Source organism: Sapajus apella, unplaced genomic scaffold (assembly GCF_009761245.1).
Source record: "Sapajus apella isolate SASKATOON/1434 unplaced genomic scaffold, GSC_monkey_1.0 scaffold269, whole genome shotgun sequence".
Lineage (NCBI taxonomy): Eukaryota > Metazoa > Chordata > Mammalia > Primates > Cebidae > Sapajus > Sapajus apella.
Genome location: NW_022437209.1, coordinates 146,531 through 162,399, shown reverse-complemented (window position 1 = coordinate 162,399; position 15,869 = coordinate 146,531). Strand labels below are relative to the sequence as shown.

Here is a 15,869-nt window from a genome sequence, read left to right as displayed (position 1 = left end):
GTGGAGGTTACCGTGAACCAATATTGCGCCACTGCACTCCAGCCTGTGGGACAGAGCAAAACTCTTTCTCAAAAAAAATAAAAATAAAAATAACTGGGCCTGGTGGTGCATGCCTGTAGTCCCAGTTGCTTGGGAGGCTGAGGCAGGAGAATCAGTTGAACCTGGGAAGCGGGGGTTGCAGTTAGCTGAGATGGTACCACTGCACTCCAGCCTGGGCAACACAGTGAGATTCCTTGTCTGGGGCGGGGGGGGGCAGGAAGGAAGAAAAAGAGCATTACAAAGAATAGAACTTGAGTTTTTTTTTTTTGTTTTTTTTAAATAAATGGGGTTTCTCCATGTTGGTCAGGCTGGTCTCGAACTCCCAACCACAGGTAATCTGCCCACCTCGGCCTCCTAAAGTGCTGGGATTACAGGTGTGAGCCACCGCACCCGGCCTTGAGATGATTCTTAAAAAGACAGGTGGATGTGTCACTCACATCCCACACGGCTTTTATCATATTAGCTCTTCCGTCCCCCACATAAACATGGGCATATAACATCTTTAACCATCTATGTAATCCTCTACTATGCTCAGCATACTGCTTTGTCTGTCTGTGGTGGAAACTAAATCATTCATTCGTGTATACATACTCTAATATTTATTGAGCACATACTACACACCAGGTGTTCTAGAAGCTGGAAAAACAACAGTAAACAAAAATCCCTTCCCCCAAGAAGCTTATATTTTAATGAAAAATGACACAATAGACAAAGCAGAATATTTAGAATACTAGGCAGTGGTAAGTATCAAGAACAAAAGGTAGGGAAGAGTTTTTGAAATTGTAGATAAGAATGACCAGAGAATACCTACTGAGAAGGTAACTTCTGAGTAAAGGAAACCAGGGAGCTAGTCATGTAGAAATTAGTGGAAGAAACCTTCTAGGCAGAGGAGATAGCAAACGTAGAGACCCTCATGTCTTTTTGAGGGCTCACATGTGCTTGACATTTTCCGAAACAGCAAGAAGGCTGAGTAGCAGAAGAAAAATGAAGAAAAGAGAGACTAGTCAGAAATGCAGTCAGAGAGGTACTGGGACAAGGGTGGCATGCAGTTTGTTCTTACAGGTGTTTTTTGCCTTTTTCTTTTCTTTTTTTTCTTTTTTTTTTTTTTTGAGACAGCGTCTTACTCTGTCACCCAGACTAGAGTACAGTGGTATGATGTACGATCTCGGCTCACTGCAACCTCTGCCTCCCGGGTTCAAGCGTTCTCCTACCTCACTCTCCTGCTGAGCTGGGAATACAGGCGCCCACCACCATGCCCAGCCAGTTTTTGTATTTTTAGTACAGACGGGGTTTCACCATGTTGGTCAGGCTGGTCTTGAACTCCTGACCTCGTGATCCACCCACCTCGGCCTCCCAAAGTGCTGGGATTACAGGCATCAGCCACTGCGCCTGACCCCATTTTTGAGACAGGGTCTCATTTTGTCACCAAGGCTGGTGTACAGTGGCACAGCCATGGCTCACTGCAGTCTCAGGCTCCTGAGCTCAAGCAATCCTCCTGCCTCAGCCTCCCAACTAACTGGGACTACAGGTGCACACACCAGCACACCTTACTAATTTTTTTTTTTTTAAGAGACGGGGGTCTCACTATGTTGCCCAGGCTGTAATCCCAGCTACTCAGGAGGCTGAGGCAGGAGAATTGCCTGAACCCAGGAGGCGGAGGTTGCAGTGAGCCGAGATTGCGCCATTGCACTCCAGCCTGGGTAACAAGAGTGAAACTCCGTCTCAAAAAAAAAAAAAAAAAGAAATATAACAGAAATTGCCACCATGACTGGGCACAGTGGCTCACGTCTGTAATTCTAGCACTTTAGGAGACTGAGAGAGGGGGATCTCTTGAGCCCGGGAGTTCAAGACCAGCTTGGGCAACACAGCAGGACTTCATCTCTACAAAAATATAAAAGAAATTAGCCAGGTGTGTGGTGGCACCCACCTGTAGTTCCAGCTACTTGCGAGGCTAAGGTGGAAAGATCACTTAACTCCAGAAGGTCAACACTGCAATGCCACTGCACTCCAGCCTGGGCAACAGAGCCAGACTCTGTCTTGAAAGAAAAAGAAAAAAAAAAAAAAAAAAAAAAAAAAACGAAATTCTAACACATACCACAATATGATGAAAGAAGCCAAGTGCTGTGGCTCACACCTGTAATTCCACTACTTTGGGAGGCCAAAGCTGGTGGATCACGAGGTCAAGATATCGAGACCATCCTGGCCAAGAAGGTGAAACCCCAACTCTATTAAAAATACAAAAATTAGCTGAGCGTGGTGGCATGTGCCTGTAGCCCCAGCTACTTGGGAGGCTGAGGCAGGAGAATCACTTGAACCTGGGAATCGGAGGTTGCACTGAGCCGAGATCGCACCACTGCATTCCAGCCTGGTGACAGAGCAAGACTGTCTCAAAAAAAAAAAAACAGACATTATGCAGCCCAGTGCAGTGGCTCATGCCCATAATCCCAGTACTATGGGTGGCCAAGACAGGTAGATCACTCGAGCCCAGGAGTTTGAGACCAGCCTGGTCAACATGGTGAAGCCCCATCAATACAAAAATACGAAAATTGGACAGGCATGGTGGGGCTGACCTCTAGTCCCAGCTATTCAGGAGGCTAAGGCAGGAGAATCACTTAAACCTGGGAGGTGGAGGTTGCAGTGAGCTGAAATGGCGCCACTGCACTCTAACCTGGGCAACAGAGAGAGACTCCATCTTAAAAAAAAAAAAAAAATTACAGCTAGTGCTCGGCTTACGACCACGATTGGTTCCAACAGACCAGCCGTAACACGATTTGGTCGTAAGTTGAGTAGGCTATATGTACAGTACTGTGAAATGATGTTATAAAAATCTTTAAGTCATATTTTATCATAATTTTCTTTCATTATTGTTATATATCATAATTTTCTTTGTTCATTTTACGCCATTTGTATCATCTCCACACCATTTTGTTTCTTATTTTTACATTCATCAGGTTTAAGTAAAACACTGCACTACCAGTAGTAAAGGTTGATCTGAATGCTTATTATGAAAGCATTCTTGTCAAATCTCATTTTTAAAAAGCCACCTTAACTTGTGGTAAAGGCGCAGCCTTGTGTAAAACTGTGGAATATGCACAGATCACTGAACCACGGTGGTCTATGGTTTGAAGTGAAAAACCACGGCACATGATGAGTTCTGAAAAGCAGAAGAGTACCAACTATGTTGTCTTAGGGATAAAAAGGACTAGTTGCCAGGTATTTATTTATTATCGTTGTAAATAGAAAAGTAAATCATCACAATTTTATGTGACTTTCCATGGGATACAAATATGTAGCATTCATCATAAAAGATGTCATCTGGATAACTTGTTCAAATATAATTTAAATTTAGTATGTTCTAATATTGTTAAAGATATAGGGATATAAACCACTCACATTTTAGTAAGAAAGGCAAGAAAATGACTACTGATATGATATAGCATATATGTTTATGTGCTATATGTATTGTCCCGCACTGTCATATGCCCAGGTGGGCAACGTTTGCGCTGCCAGACGCAGAGCAGTCGTGGCTAGCGATTGCGGTCGTAAAGTCGAATGGTCGTTAAGTTGCATAGGTCGTAAGTCGATCAATACCTGTACAAAAAAGTATAGCGCCTAACACAGTAACTGTGACACAGTAAGTGCTCAATAAATATAAGCTTTTATTATTCAAGGGGCGAAAAGGGTGTATTTTGAAAAAGAATATACTATGTATTTTTGTATTTTTTTTAAAGGCCTACAGAAAGTAAAGCTTAACAAACACTTGGCTGGTGGAATTGCCTAGAAAAGTGAGAAAGCCTTCAAAAGCACTATGCTATACTACTGATTGCCATGGACATAACCTTTTAATTCCAATTAAAATGCCCAGGTACTAACATCTGCCATGCACAGCTCTCCAGTGCCTTGTCTGTTCACACGGAAAATGTAAACAGAATTATGCTTTGCCAGGAATCTTGTCAAATTACTACACGTCTCCTTCCTTAAAAAAAAAAATCTTTCTCTGTATGTAAATTATTAAAACTGTCTTAATTACAACGTGCTGATCTTTGCAAGCTATTATCCCTGAACAAAGCTATAATATACAAAATTGGTATTTGGAGATTATGAAGCATTTATGGAAACGATCCTAATACAGAAAAACCAGGTTCGTAGTTGAATCCTTAGACTCTTCTGTATTCCCCGGTATACAGCACTGCAAATGTTGGGGAACTACTATATGTAAACCAAATTTTCCTCAATGGTCAATCATTCTCCACTATCTCTCCCAGTTTATGGCATCAGAAAAAAAAAAAAAAAAAAAAAAACCTGGATTTTTTTGTCTCCCCACCAATTATACTACAGTCATCATTAACTAAAGTGCTGTTGCTTTTACAACATCCTTAGCAGAGAAGGTAGGACCTACCCTTTTCACAGATTATATAGCACAGGGCACCACTTGGCACAAATCTAGAATTGCACTTCAGGTAATTAACCAGAGGCTCATTTAGACATCACTACATAAACATTCGTTCCATGCTTACTTTCTCATGAAAAATATGAAAAACACTGAAATAATTTCTCTCAATAGGAAAATATAATGTATCATGTCAAAGTCTCATCTAATGTGGTTCTGCATATCTAAAATGTCCTAAGGTGACTCTCCAATACAGGGTGGAGGGCAACGCTACAAAAGTCATATACAGAAGGCTACCCTGATCCACAACTTCACCCGACTCTGAAATAAAAAGAACAAGAACACTGTACTATGTAGACTATAAGTAGAAAGTGGTCTAGATGTATTGAGTACTTTCTACTAATTCTAATAGAATTAAAGAAAACCAGAAAGAGAAGACTTTTCACCTGTACTTAGCTGAGGTTTCGCCATGTAGGCCAGGCTGGTCTTGAACTCCTGACCTCAAGTGATCCACCTGCCTTATCCTCCCAAAATGCAGTGATTACACGAGTGAGCCACCGCACCCTGCCGGGAAACTAAGTTTATATACCAGAACCATCTGCACAATGGAAGCATTCAAAAATATAAGTGTCAGAGATATCAGAGTATTTTATTCAAAGTCTGAGTTTTTCTTTAAAAACAAAAAACAAAACAAAACACAAAACACCTACTTTATAAATAGACCAGTTTTGAGATTAAAATGTAAATCCAAACTTAACTGTTATAAATCTCAGCCTTGTAAAGAGGAGCTTCCACGGCCTTTTCAAGGCTAACTGGGTTTAAAGTCCTAACGCACCGAAACAGACGCCAAGTCTACTACCCACCACCCATTGGCTCAAAGGAAGCCCCGCCCCGCACAGCCACGGTAACTGAACATCAAGGGAACCCCAGGGAAGATTTTCCCTCTGCCACATTTCTGGTTTCCGACGACTCCCCTTCCCTCCCCTCCCCCACCATCACCACCACAGAACTAGCGTCCCAGCATCAGCCACGCACGCTCCTACGGGAGAACCTAAAGCACTTCGCCCCAGTAGTTACAACCAAGAGGGGAGTGGGAGTGACCATGCTCCCACTCTCCAGCCTGCACAGTGCCAGACACGCTGCAAGGAGCAAAGCGGAGAAAACAGCTCCGGAACAGGGCCCTCTTGCCCCAGGCAGAAGGCATGACCGAGCCGCTGGAGTAAGTCCTGACACCTCTGCAGCTCCCAGTGGGCGGGGGCTCCTCCCACACCACGGAGACATAGGGCGGGGCAGATCTAGACGCCGAGACTCCCAGGCAGACCCGACAGCGGGCTTTCCCTAGCACCGCCTCACTGCCAAGGAGGCGGAAACCCCGGGCCGGGGCGGGGGACGACCAAGGGGAGTGGCACCGCGGATCAGTACGGCCCCTCCGGCCAACCGGATCCCGAGAAGGCGGAGGAACTCGACTTCACGCCCCCTCTCTGCCGCGCCCAGAGTCTACACGCGGGAGACCCCCCTACCCGTCCCGGACCCGAGCAGGCCGGAGCGCGCCGCCACTCCGAGGCCCCGCCCACCCCCGGAGCAGAGGAGTGGGTAGTCGGCCGCAAACCACACTCAGCCCGAGGCCGGCCCCGCCCCTTTCTCCACAATTGCACGCGCGCGCCGACCCCGCCTCTGAGCGGCGGCGCGAGAGCCCGCCCCCCTCCGCGCGCACCGGGACTACGCTCTCCTCCCCCTCCCGCGCGGAGAGCTACCCCGCTCCGCCCCCCACCCCCCTCACACAGCCACACACCTCCCGCCCGTCTGCTCTACGGGAAGCCGAGGAGGTCAGCCCCCCTAAAAATACACACCCTCGAGTCCAGCGTTACCCGCCACCAGGCTCCCGCCCGACCCCCGGCCCTGCGTGCTCTCACCGCAAAGCTGCTTCGGCCGCTCGTCACTGCGTGTCCCTCTCGGCGTGAGCCGCGAGCTCAGTAGGGAGGCCCGCAGAACAGCGCGGGGCACAGGCCCGCCGAAGCGGACTGGCAGCTACCTCTCCGCTAACGAAGCGGTCACAGGCTCCGGTGCCCAGACTGGGAAGGAGGGAGGGAGGGAGGGAGGGAAACTCCGAGGGGGGAAGGGGAGGGGGGAAGATGGAGAAACCGTCTCCGCCGCCTCTACCGCCGCGGCCGCTTCTCTGTTACCCGGGAAATCCCGCCCACTCCCCCGGCCCGCCCCGCAGAGGGAAGACTCAGCTTCGTTCCAGCACAGGACGCAATACCCGCCCATCAAAGACTCAGCCAGTTACAGAGGCCTGCCTGCTGACTTCCCGCCCCTTCCCCCCTCGACTGGGAGGGGAGGGGGAGCCGCTCACCTTCTCCACGCCCCTATTGGCGGGGAGCTTCCTTAACTCAACCCCGCCTATTGGAGACGGACTGCTGAAGCCCACCCCCGAGCCCCAACACTATTGGAGGAAGCCGGGAAGCTCTTCCCGTCTTATTGGAGGACACCACATATCCCACCCCACAGCGTCTCAGCCACAGGCCTAATAAGTTGGCTCCCGCCTCCGCCGGTCATCGCATTGGAAGGCTACCCCTGGCTCTCCCACCGCCCCAGGAAGGTAAGTAACCGATGTGGGGTAAAATGTCTGTAAGTGAAACAGGCTCCGCCTACCGCACTGCCGGGCCAGGCCCCGCCCCAAGAATAGGATTGGTTATCTTGGCGCTGGTAGGACACTCCATTGGCCAGGGCGCCCGTCTAGGAAGGACCTAATTCCGCCCTGCGCGGGGAGGCTGAACCTTAGCAGTCCTTTTGTGGAATGTTTACACTAGAGACTGAAGCTCGGAGTTCCAGGGCCTGAGACAGGACGCAGCGCGGAGATCATCAGCAGAGACCCCACATCCTAGGATTTGAAGAGGAAAGGCAGCCCGCCCTGGAGGACTCCCTTACAAAAAAATGAGAGAGTGAGAACTCCTAGTCCCCATCTAGTTACAGTTTACATTCTACATACTGTGTCCTCGTAAACACAAATACCCCGAGCAGCTGGCAACTCTTTTCAGCCAAGTAGAGTACAGAACTAAGGTCTGGAGACCTAAGCAGAAAAATAACCCCACGGGTGTCCAGCCCACTCCCTAGAGCTGAATATGCAGTCCTAGGAGGGCGGAGATAACCCAAAGAGAGGCGGGCCCTAACAGCCACCGCCCTGGCAAGCCTCCGGAGGGCGGGGCGTGAGGCACAAGTACTCACGATCTCCCCGGTGGATCTGGAGGCATCCTCAGAACTGAGAAAGGAGAGGAAAAGACTGAAACAGGCCACGGCATAAATTAACTTTGGGGTCATGTCACACTCAGAGAAAGGATAAAACTTCCGTAGTTGGGGACATAAAACGGCTGTTCACCTTCTCCTGGCCAGGAGTGTTAAGGGCAGTCCCTGTGCCCTCTCTGTGTAGGTAACAGTGCCTCGAACACACAGTGAAACAAAATGCTTTCAATTCCTAGTCTGCTTTTATTTATTCACCAAATAGGGCGTGGGCCTGAGCTGACCTCACTTTGGGGGGATACTCTGCCAGCGCCAGGAGAGGGGGCGGGATTAGGTTTTTACCGCACTCCAGAAGAAGTCGAATCCTCCTCCCAGAGAGCTGAGACCCTAAGGGACAGGCCCAGTGAACCCACTCCTAGGTCCAACTCTGTCCTCCCTCTGCAATCCAGCGGAAATGGTCAGGAACGACCTCTGGCAGCAGGTGGGCCTGACGCCAATGATGGCTTCGAGCCACGAAACCACAGCAGAGAATTGTGAAGTTCATGGGGAGTCGACAGGTGGGAGCAGCCTCGCCAGTAGCCAAGCCCTGCCCCAGAACAGAGCTCTAAAAATAAGACCAACGAAGCGACCCCCGGGCCAAACTGCTGGGAAGTTAGGAGGAAGTGGCACTCCAGCAGAACCGACCCAAGGCTACTTCTAACTTTGCGCCCCCTTCCACCACTAGACTGAGTATCACGGGGCAGGCTCACCATGGTATCAAAAACTACTCAGAACCCAAGCCAGCATTAGGCCGCTCACGACGTCCCGAGATCACAGGGTACCACCTGCGCTGGATCTCGCCAAAGGGTCCCAGGCCAGCGCTCTAGGTTGTCAAGTCTCAGACACAGCCAACTAAGGACGGCAGCTACCATGCCTAGGGAAGAACAAACACTTTCAGCGTCTACAGAGTTCTCAGTTTAAGCTCAGAGAAGTCAAGGGGCGCGGAAATAGCCAAGCCACAGGGTTAGAACTTTAGTACTTGGCCCCGGCCACGAAGGGCAGATCTCAACCTATGCAGAACCTCCGGAGCTTCGCTACCGAAATCCAGTTCTCACTGTAATCCCCTGGCTTCACCCCGAAGGCTACCAGGTCTCGAGCCTCGGTGGAACCTTTGTGTGGCTTCTCGGCTATCCCCGCCCCCCTCGCCAAGGGCGCCGAGCCTAGGACTTCCGGGCGGGAGGGCAGTTCGAAGGAGCTAGGCGGGCCTCACACATGTGCCGAGCGCGCTCAGGAGCGAAGGGAGGAGGCGGGCAACAAGGGTGGACTTCCCACTCCAAGCTCGCAAAGCCGGAGGAGGCCCGGCTACCCGTCTCACCAATCAGAGGCGGGGGCGGGACCCTACGCCTCTCGTCAGCGGCAGGAACCCTCCCTCCTCCCTCCGCGGAAAAAAAAAATCCTAGCAACTTAAACTCCAGCTCGGCCTCCCGATAGGCGGAGCTCGGGAGAATGTCATCCAATCCACATCCGAGAAGGAGGAAAAAGGGGGTCGCGCCCAGCCAGTGGAAGACAAGAGAAGGCGGGGCCTCCGGGCGAGCCCGAGGTAGGTGGGAGAGAGGAAACGGGCCCGCCCCTCCGCTCCCTCCAGGCGGGTTGCACAAGCCGCCGGCGGAGTAGATAGTAAACAGTCTGGGTCGAGGAGTGTTGGCAGGGGCTGCGTGGCGCTCGGTGGACGGGAGCCCCTGCGCCGCCTCTCCCGGTGTTGCCCCGCCCGGCCGGGACGGTTCGCGCCGGCGCCCCGCCTACCCGCTCGCGGCCGCCATCCCGGCTGACAGGCGCGCCCCCCGCGCCCCTCCCGCCCGCTGATGCATTTCCTTTTCCCGATTCCGAGCGTGGAGACTGTTTTCCCAGTTTCCGACCTTCACTGCCCCTTTCAGGCCACCCCCTCGTGGGCGCGCCCCCGCCCGCGCCCCCGCCCCATCCGCGCGGAGCAGCCCGCAGTGGCACCTCGCGGGAAGGGGGGTGGCCCGGCGGCGGCACGGCCGGGGGAGGGGAAAAGAGCAGCAGTCGCCGCCGCCGCCGCCTTGGGGTGGGCGGGGAAGCAGGCAGCTCCATGTTTGCAAGGGGATCAGCCGGGGCCGCGGGGCGAAGCCGCCGAGTTCCTGGGGATTTTCCCCACCAGCGGTGCGAGCTCCTCGCCGGCTCGCGGCCTGCCGGGTTCTGGCACCGAATGCTGACGACCGCCACGGCCGGGGACTTCAGAGCCCCGGCAGCTCGCGGGGTTAGCGGCGAGGCGCAGGGACTCTTTCCGGTGGCCTCTCCCGCCCCCGGCCGCCCCTCCCGCAAGTCCGGTGTTGCCCCCGCCCCCAGAGTCCATAACAACCGCGGGCCTGCTGTGCCCGCGCCTCTCCTGAGCGCGCCCACCGCCCCCTCCGACAAGTTTGCGGGCAGAAACAAAACCCTCGGGGCGGCTGCCGCCCTTGCTCAGCGTGGGTAGCCGGGAAAGCCGCGGGCCCCGGCTCGCTCGCTAACTCCAGCTCTCAAGCAACTCCGGGCGCCGCAAGCTCAATGGGCCCTGCCGACCATGCTCGAGACGCCGCCCCCTGCCGAGCCTGCAAGCCGCGGCCCCGGCCCGGTTCTAGTCGGCGTGCGGAATCCCCCTTTTCCTTCCTAATGTTTTTCTTTTTTTGAAAAAGGCACAACAGGAGCGGGGGTCTCCTGCCCGCTTCTTCTCCAGTACGCCGCCAAAAGCTACCGAAACCGACTGCTCGGTGAGATAAACTAGGCGGCACTGCCGGCGCAGGGACGACCCCAGGCCGGACCGACCCCCTCCCCGCGGCTCCGGCCCGGCTGGAAACACACACACAAGCGAGCGGGCGGCGCCAAGAGCTCTCCTTCCTGGCCTGTCCCTCGCCTACCTCGGCCGCGGGACTCCGAGCGTCCCCTCAGCTCGGTCCCAGGGCCCGCGGGGCCCACACCACGTCGGGCGGGCCAGACCGAGCGGCCGGCGGATTAGCCCCCCAAACGACTGAGATTGGGGGGACCAAATTAAAAGCAGCTGTTTAACATACCTTCCGAGCCAGGCGAGGAGTCCTGAATGGGGGGGAACGCCCCCCACGGGCCATTGGCTCCCCGGAGCTCACGTCAGTCACCCTGGGCCCGCCTCCGCCCTTCGCCCCGCCTCTTCCCCTTCATTGAATGCTCCCTCCTTCCAAAAAATATAAATAAATTTATTAAACTAAAGGCTAGTGAGAGACGCATCCGTGGTAGAGGCCCCTATAGCTTCCGCACCGCCGACTGCAGTTTCTTGAGGTCCTCGGACTGGAAGGAGGCCTTCTGGGGCTCGGAGATCCTCAGAGTGGACGCGGTTGATGAGCCAGCGGGGCTACCGGGCCCCAACTTCCTTCACACACACAACCCGTTTGGAGCTAGACAGTAGAGAAGGTAGGTGCACCCTAGCCACTGGCTGAAGTGGGCAGACTCCTTTGGCTGTGTGACCTAACCGTGTCCGGTCCACTCTGTTAGGTGGACCTGAAAGTGAGTGACGCAAACGGGAAGCCCTGCGTCCGCGGGCAGCAGGCACTTGTCCCTACTTGTGGGTGAGGCAGACATTCATACCGCACCTGCTGCTAGGTGCAGTTACAGACTGGGTGACGTGCTTACTCTACCCCTCCAAGGGCTCCAGACTCAGCCGAGGAGAGTCTACGTAAGGCACCTAAGGCAAGGCAGGAATGTGTATGTAAATAGACATCCATAGCAGCTCAGAGAAGAGAGATTCCTTCTGCTGAAGGAAAATTGGTTTCATGGAAGAGGTGGCATTCAAGTTGGGTCTTAAAGATTTCATCATGCAGAATTGGAGGGGCAGGTCATTGTCAGCAAAGGACACAAAGGGGTAAATGCAAAAAAAGGACCTTCATATGTGGCTGTAGTCATAAAAATGGGATGGGGGTGTGGAGATGGAACCAGTTTACAACTTTTAGTTGGGCAAAATTCTTGGACGTGCACAGCCGAATATGCAGGCAGCACAGTCACAGGCCCACAACTACAGTGTAAGATGTTTGGCACCCTGGCAGAAAGATGGGTTCTGACGGTGGACTGAGAAGTGTTTATAAGCAGCAAGGGGAGGCCCAGAGGCTGTTGTAATACTGCGTTTGGAGACTACAAAAGTGCCTCTTGTGGAAGGAATAGCTGGGGGAAGAGAAGGCTTCTTTTCTACATCCCAGCCACCCACTTGGAAAGCTTTCCCCACCTTCAGCAGCCTGCAAGTCAAAGCTTTGACTCAGATCTTTCCTTGCATTATTTGCTCTATTTATCATAACTTCCCACCAAAAGGAGTTTCTGGGGGACACAAGTCACCCGATATGTCTGTGTTCCAGAGAGCTGAGCCTACCTAGACCCAGGGCACACAATGTGAAAAAAATACCTGTTTGTTGAGGCACTAAGAAAAAGGAAGTTAATGTGGATAAGGTGGGGTGTGCAGAATGTGAAGGACCTTGGAGTCCAGTGGGCAGAACTGGGGCCTGCTGCCTGTTAGGAAATTACTGGGAAATCTGTTCCAACAATTCAGGTGACAGGTAAGGAGGATTGACCAGAACAGTGACAATGGGTGAGAAGAATATTGAAGGAGAGCTGTATTTGAGAAAGACTCAAGGGGAGTGGGTGAGTGACTCAGTGTGGGTAGGAGAGGGAAAGAGGTAGCCTGTGGCCTGCTGTGTGAAGAGATGATAGAGCTTTAGGCTACTAGTTAGGTAATCCGGGTCCTACACTTAGCATGGTCAGTGACTGGTGTTATAGTCTTACGTCCCTTTCTCCCTCTGAGCCTCAGTTTCCCTGTGAAATGGGGGTGGAAATTGGAGTAGAAAGATAGGCTCTAAGGACCTCACTTAGAATCCAGGTAGGGGAAGCTTGCCATTGAGGAAACAGAGCAGGTGGGAAGAACTATTGATTTTGGAAGGGCAGTAGGTCCCCCCAAGTAGAGCCTGGAGACTAGAATATGGGCAGTAGCTGAGTCAATTGAAATCACTGGGTGAAAGGTATGGAGTGGGAAAGGCCAGGAGATAAGGACTATGAGTTCAGTGGGAGACCCACACTGGCAGAGCCATGGAGGTTGAGATTCATGCTCCCTAGGGTGAGGATGAAGTTGTCCTTCAGAACAGAGATCCCAGCTGGGCAACATAGCAAGACCCTGTCTCTACAAAATATTTTAAAATTAGGCATGCATGGGCCAGGCACAGTGGCTTATGCTTGTAATCCCAGCACTTTGGGAGGCTGAGGTGGGCGGATCACCTGAGGTCAGGAGTTCGAGACCAGCCTGGCCAACATGGTGAAACCCCATCTCTACTAAAAATACAAAAAATTAGCTTGGCGTGGTGGCAGGCACCTGTAATCACAGGTACTCAGGATACTGAGGCAAAAGAATTGCTCGAACCCAGGCAGCGGAGGTTGCAGTGAGCCGAGATCGTGCCACTGCACTCCAGCCTGGGCAACAAGAGCAAAACTCCATCTCAAAAAAGAAAAAAAAATTAGCTGTGCATTGTGGCACATGCCTACAGTCCCAGCTACTTGGGAGGCTGAAGCAGGATATTCGTTTGAACCCAGGAGTGGAGGTTGCAGTAAGCTTAGATTGTGCCATTTCACTCCTGCTTGGGCAGAAGAGCAAAACTCTTTTTTATTGAGACTCTGTCTCAAAAACAAACAAAAAAAAAAAAGCGCTGAGTGTGGTGCCTCACACCTGTAATCCTAGCACGTTGGGAGGCCCAGGTGGTTGGATCACTGGAGGTCAGGAGTTCAAGACCAGCCTGGCCAACTTGGTGAAACCCTGTCTCTACTTAAAATACAAAAATTAGCTGGGCGTGGTTGGCGGGCACCTATAATCCCAGCTACTTGGGAGGCTGAGGCGGAAGAATCGCTTAAACCTTGGAGGCAGAGGTTACAGTGGGCTGAGACTACACCGCTTCACTCTAGCCAGGGCAGAAGAGCAAAACTCTGTCTCAAAAACAAACAAACAAACAAAAAATGATCCCCTGATGTCTCGATCTCCATCTTAAATTCCTGCTCTATTTCTTCTTTCTTTCTTTTTTTTTTTTTTTTGAGATGGAGTTTCACGCTTGTTGCCTAGGCTGGAGTGCAATGGCATGATCTCGGCTCACCCCAACCTCCACCTCTGCCTCCTGGGTTCAAGCAATTCTCCTGCCTCAGCCTCCCGAGTAGCTGGATTACAGGCATACACCACCACAACCGGCTGATTTTGTATTTTTAGTAGAGACAGGGTTTCTCCATGTTGGTCAGGCTGGTCTCAAACTCCTGACCTCAGGTGATCCACCCGCCTCAGCCTCCCAAAGTGTTGGGATTACAGGTGCCCAGCTCTATTTCTTAATTTCTTAAGGGGTCTGCCCTAGCTGAAGGCATAACATAAAGTGAGATGAGGCAGACTGGTAGAGGAGAAAGAACTAGTCTGGAAGTTGTGTCCCCTGGTTCCTTCCCACTTAGTCCCTTCTTATCTGTGGATCAGCTTCCTCTCCTATATAAGAGAATAACACAGCAAACCTTACCCTGTGATGAGGATCAAATGTGATGATAAAATGTGCTTTATCACCTGGTGAGGTTCTGAGCTTCTGTGGAGGTCAAAGGCCCAAGCATGTGACAGAGATACTAGTCAGCACATAGTGTGCTGTGGATGCAGTTACTCATGGAGGATTTGCAACTGCAACAGTTACCTCCACTCAGAGAACCAGGCTTTGCTGACACTGCCCATGGTTCTATGTGTGCCGCCCTGATGGGGACCTCCCCCTGAACACTCAGCAGACTGAGTTTCTTGAGGACAGACACTGATTCACCTCTGAGCCCCCAGAACTCACTGCAGTCAGGTGCAGGGGGTCCTTTTGTCCAGTGATGGTTTCTGACTCAATATGTTGACACCTGGACAGCTCAGCCAGTCCCACATTCTTTGGGAAAGTGAACCCTTGATTTGGTGACATTGTCCCTCCAGCTGTCAGCTGCACTGAGGAGTTGCATCCATGGAAAATGGGTGGCTCTTAATCCATTAAAGACATGTCAGAGTACTTCATACATTTGTGAAATTTATCAAAACTTTTAGTTTAAAAATACTTACAGTGAACATTCCCCCACTACCCTATCAGTGAGGACTAAACTACGTGGACTTTGTGAACCAACTGGTATAGGTGATAAATAAATAAACAAATAAAAAATAAATAAAATAAAGTGGATTTGGGTAAGGTCAGGTTCTGATTCCCAGGAGGCCCCTTATGTGTGAAAAGTCTCATAGACCAGTTTGGGCAATACAGTGAGACCTTGTCTCTACAGAAAATAAAAACAAATTTAGTTGGGCATAGTGACACATGCCTGTAGTCCCAGCTACTCAAGATGCTGAGGCAGGGGGGTTGCCTGAGCCTGGGAGGTCGAGGCTGCTGTTAGCTATAATCGAACCACTGCACTAGAGCCTAGGAGACAGAGCGAGACCCTGTCTCCAACAACAAACTCTTGTAGATTTCGTGCGTTAGGGATTATTATCCTTAGTTATAGATGAGCGAACTGAGGCCAACAGCAGTAGACTTGATCAAGTCAAATAGCCAAGGGAAGTGTGGATCCAAAATCTGAGCTTTATCTCCACTCCTGCATGCTGTCTCTGTGCACTCTGGCTGGTGACTCAGGTTGGGGCCTGGAGAAAAATAGCCTGACTCCCTTATTGCTTCACAGTCTTTACTTCCCTAACTTAAAGATCAGTTTATCCTCAGACAGTTCTACCTGATTTCTGGACTTTTTCAGAAAATTATCCAGAGGCCGGGCGCGGTGGCTCATGCCTGTAATCCCAGTACTTTGGGAGGCCGAGGCGGGTGGATCACGAGGTCAAGAGATCGAGACCATCCTGGTCAACATGGTGAAACCCCGTCTCTACTAAAAATACAAAAAATCAGCTGGGCATGGTGGCACATGCCTGTAATCCCAGCTACTCAGGAGGCTGAGCCAGGAGAATTGCCTGAACCCAGGACGCGGAGGTTGCGGTGAGCCGAGATTGCGCCGAGCCAAGATTGCGCCATTGCACTCCAGCCTGGGTAACAAGAGTGAAACTCCGTCTCAAAAAAAAAAAAAAAAAGAAATATAACAGAAATTGCCACCATGACTGGGCACAGTGGCTCACGTCTGTAATTCTAGCACTTTAGGAGACTGAGAGAGGGGGATCTCTTGAGCCCGGGAGTTCAAGACCAGC

The 15,869-nt window shown here is 51.6% G+C and overlaps 1 protein-coding gene across 4 annotated transcripts in view; it reads right to left on the bottom strand.

Annotated features, from left to right (window-relative positions):
• SIN3A (SIN3 transcription regulator family member A) overlaps nt 1–10,769 on the bottom strand; it is an 88,621-nt gene extending 77,852 nt beyond the window's left edge. The window contains exon 1 of one of the 4 annotated variants that reach the window (XM_032271943.1): nt 10,714–10,769. The gene's annotated coding sequence lies outside the window, so the exon portion shown is untranslated. Of the gene's footprint in view, nt 1–6,279; nt 6,298–6,342; nt 9,328–10,713 lie in introns of those variants that run through there. The other 3 variants (XM_032271942.1, XM_032271944.1, XM_032271945.1) reach the window with 3 other exon arrangements.
• Between the last annotated feature and the right edge of the window lie 5,100 nt (nt 10,770–15,869).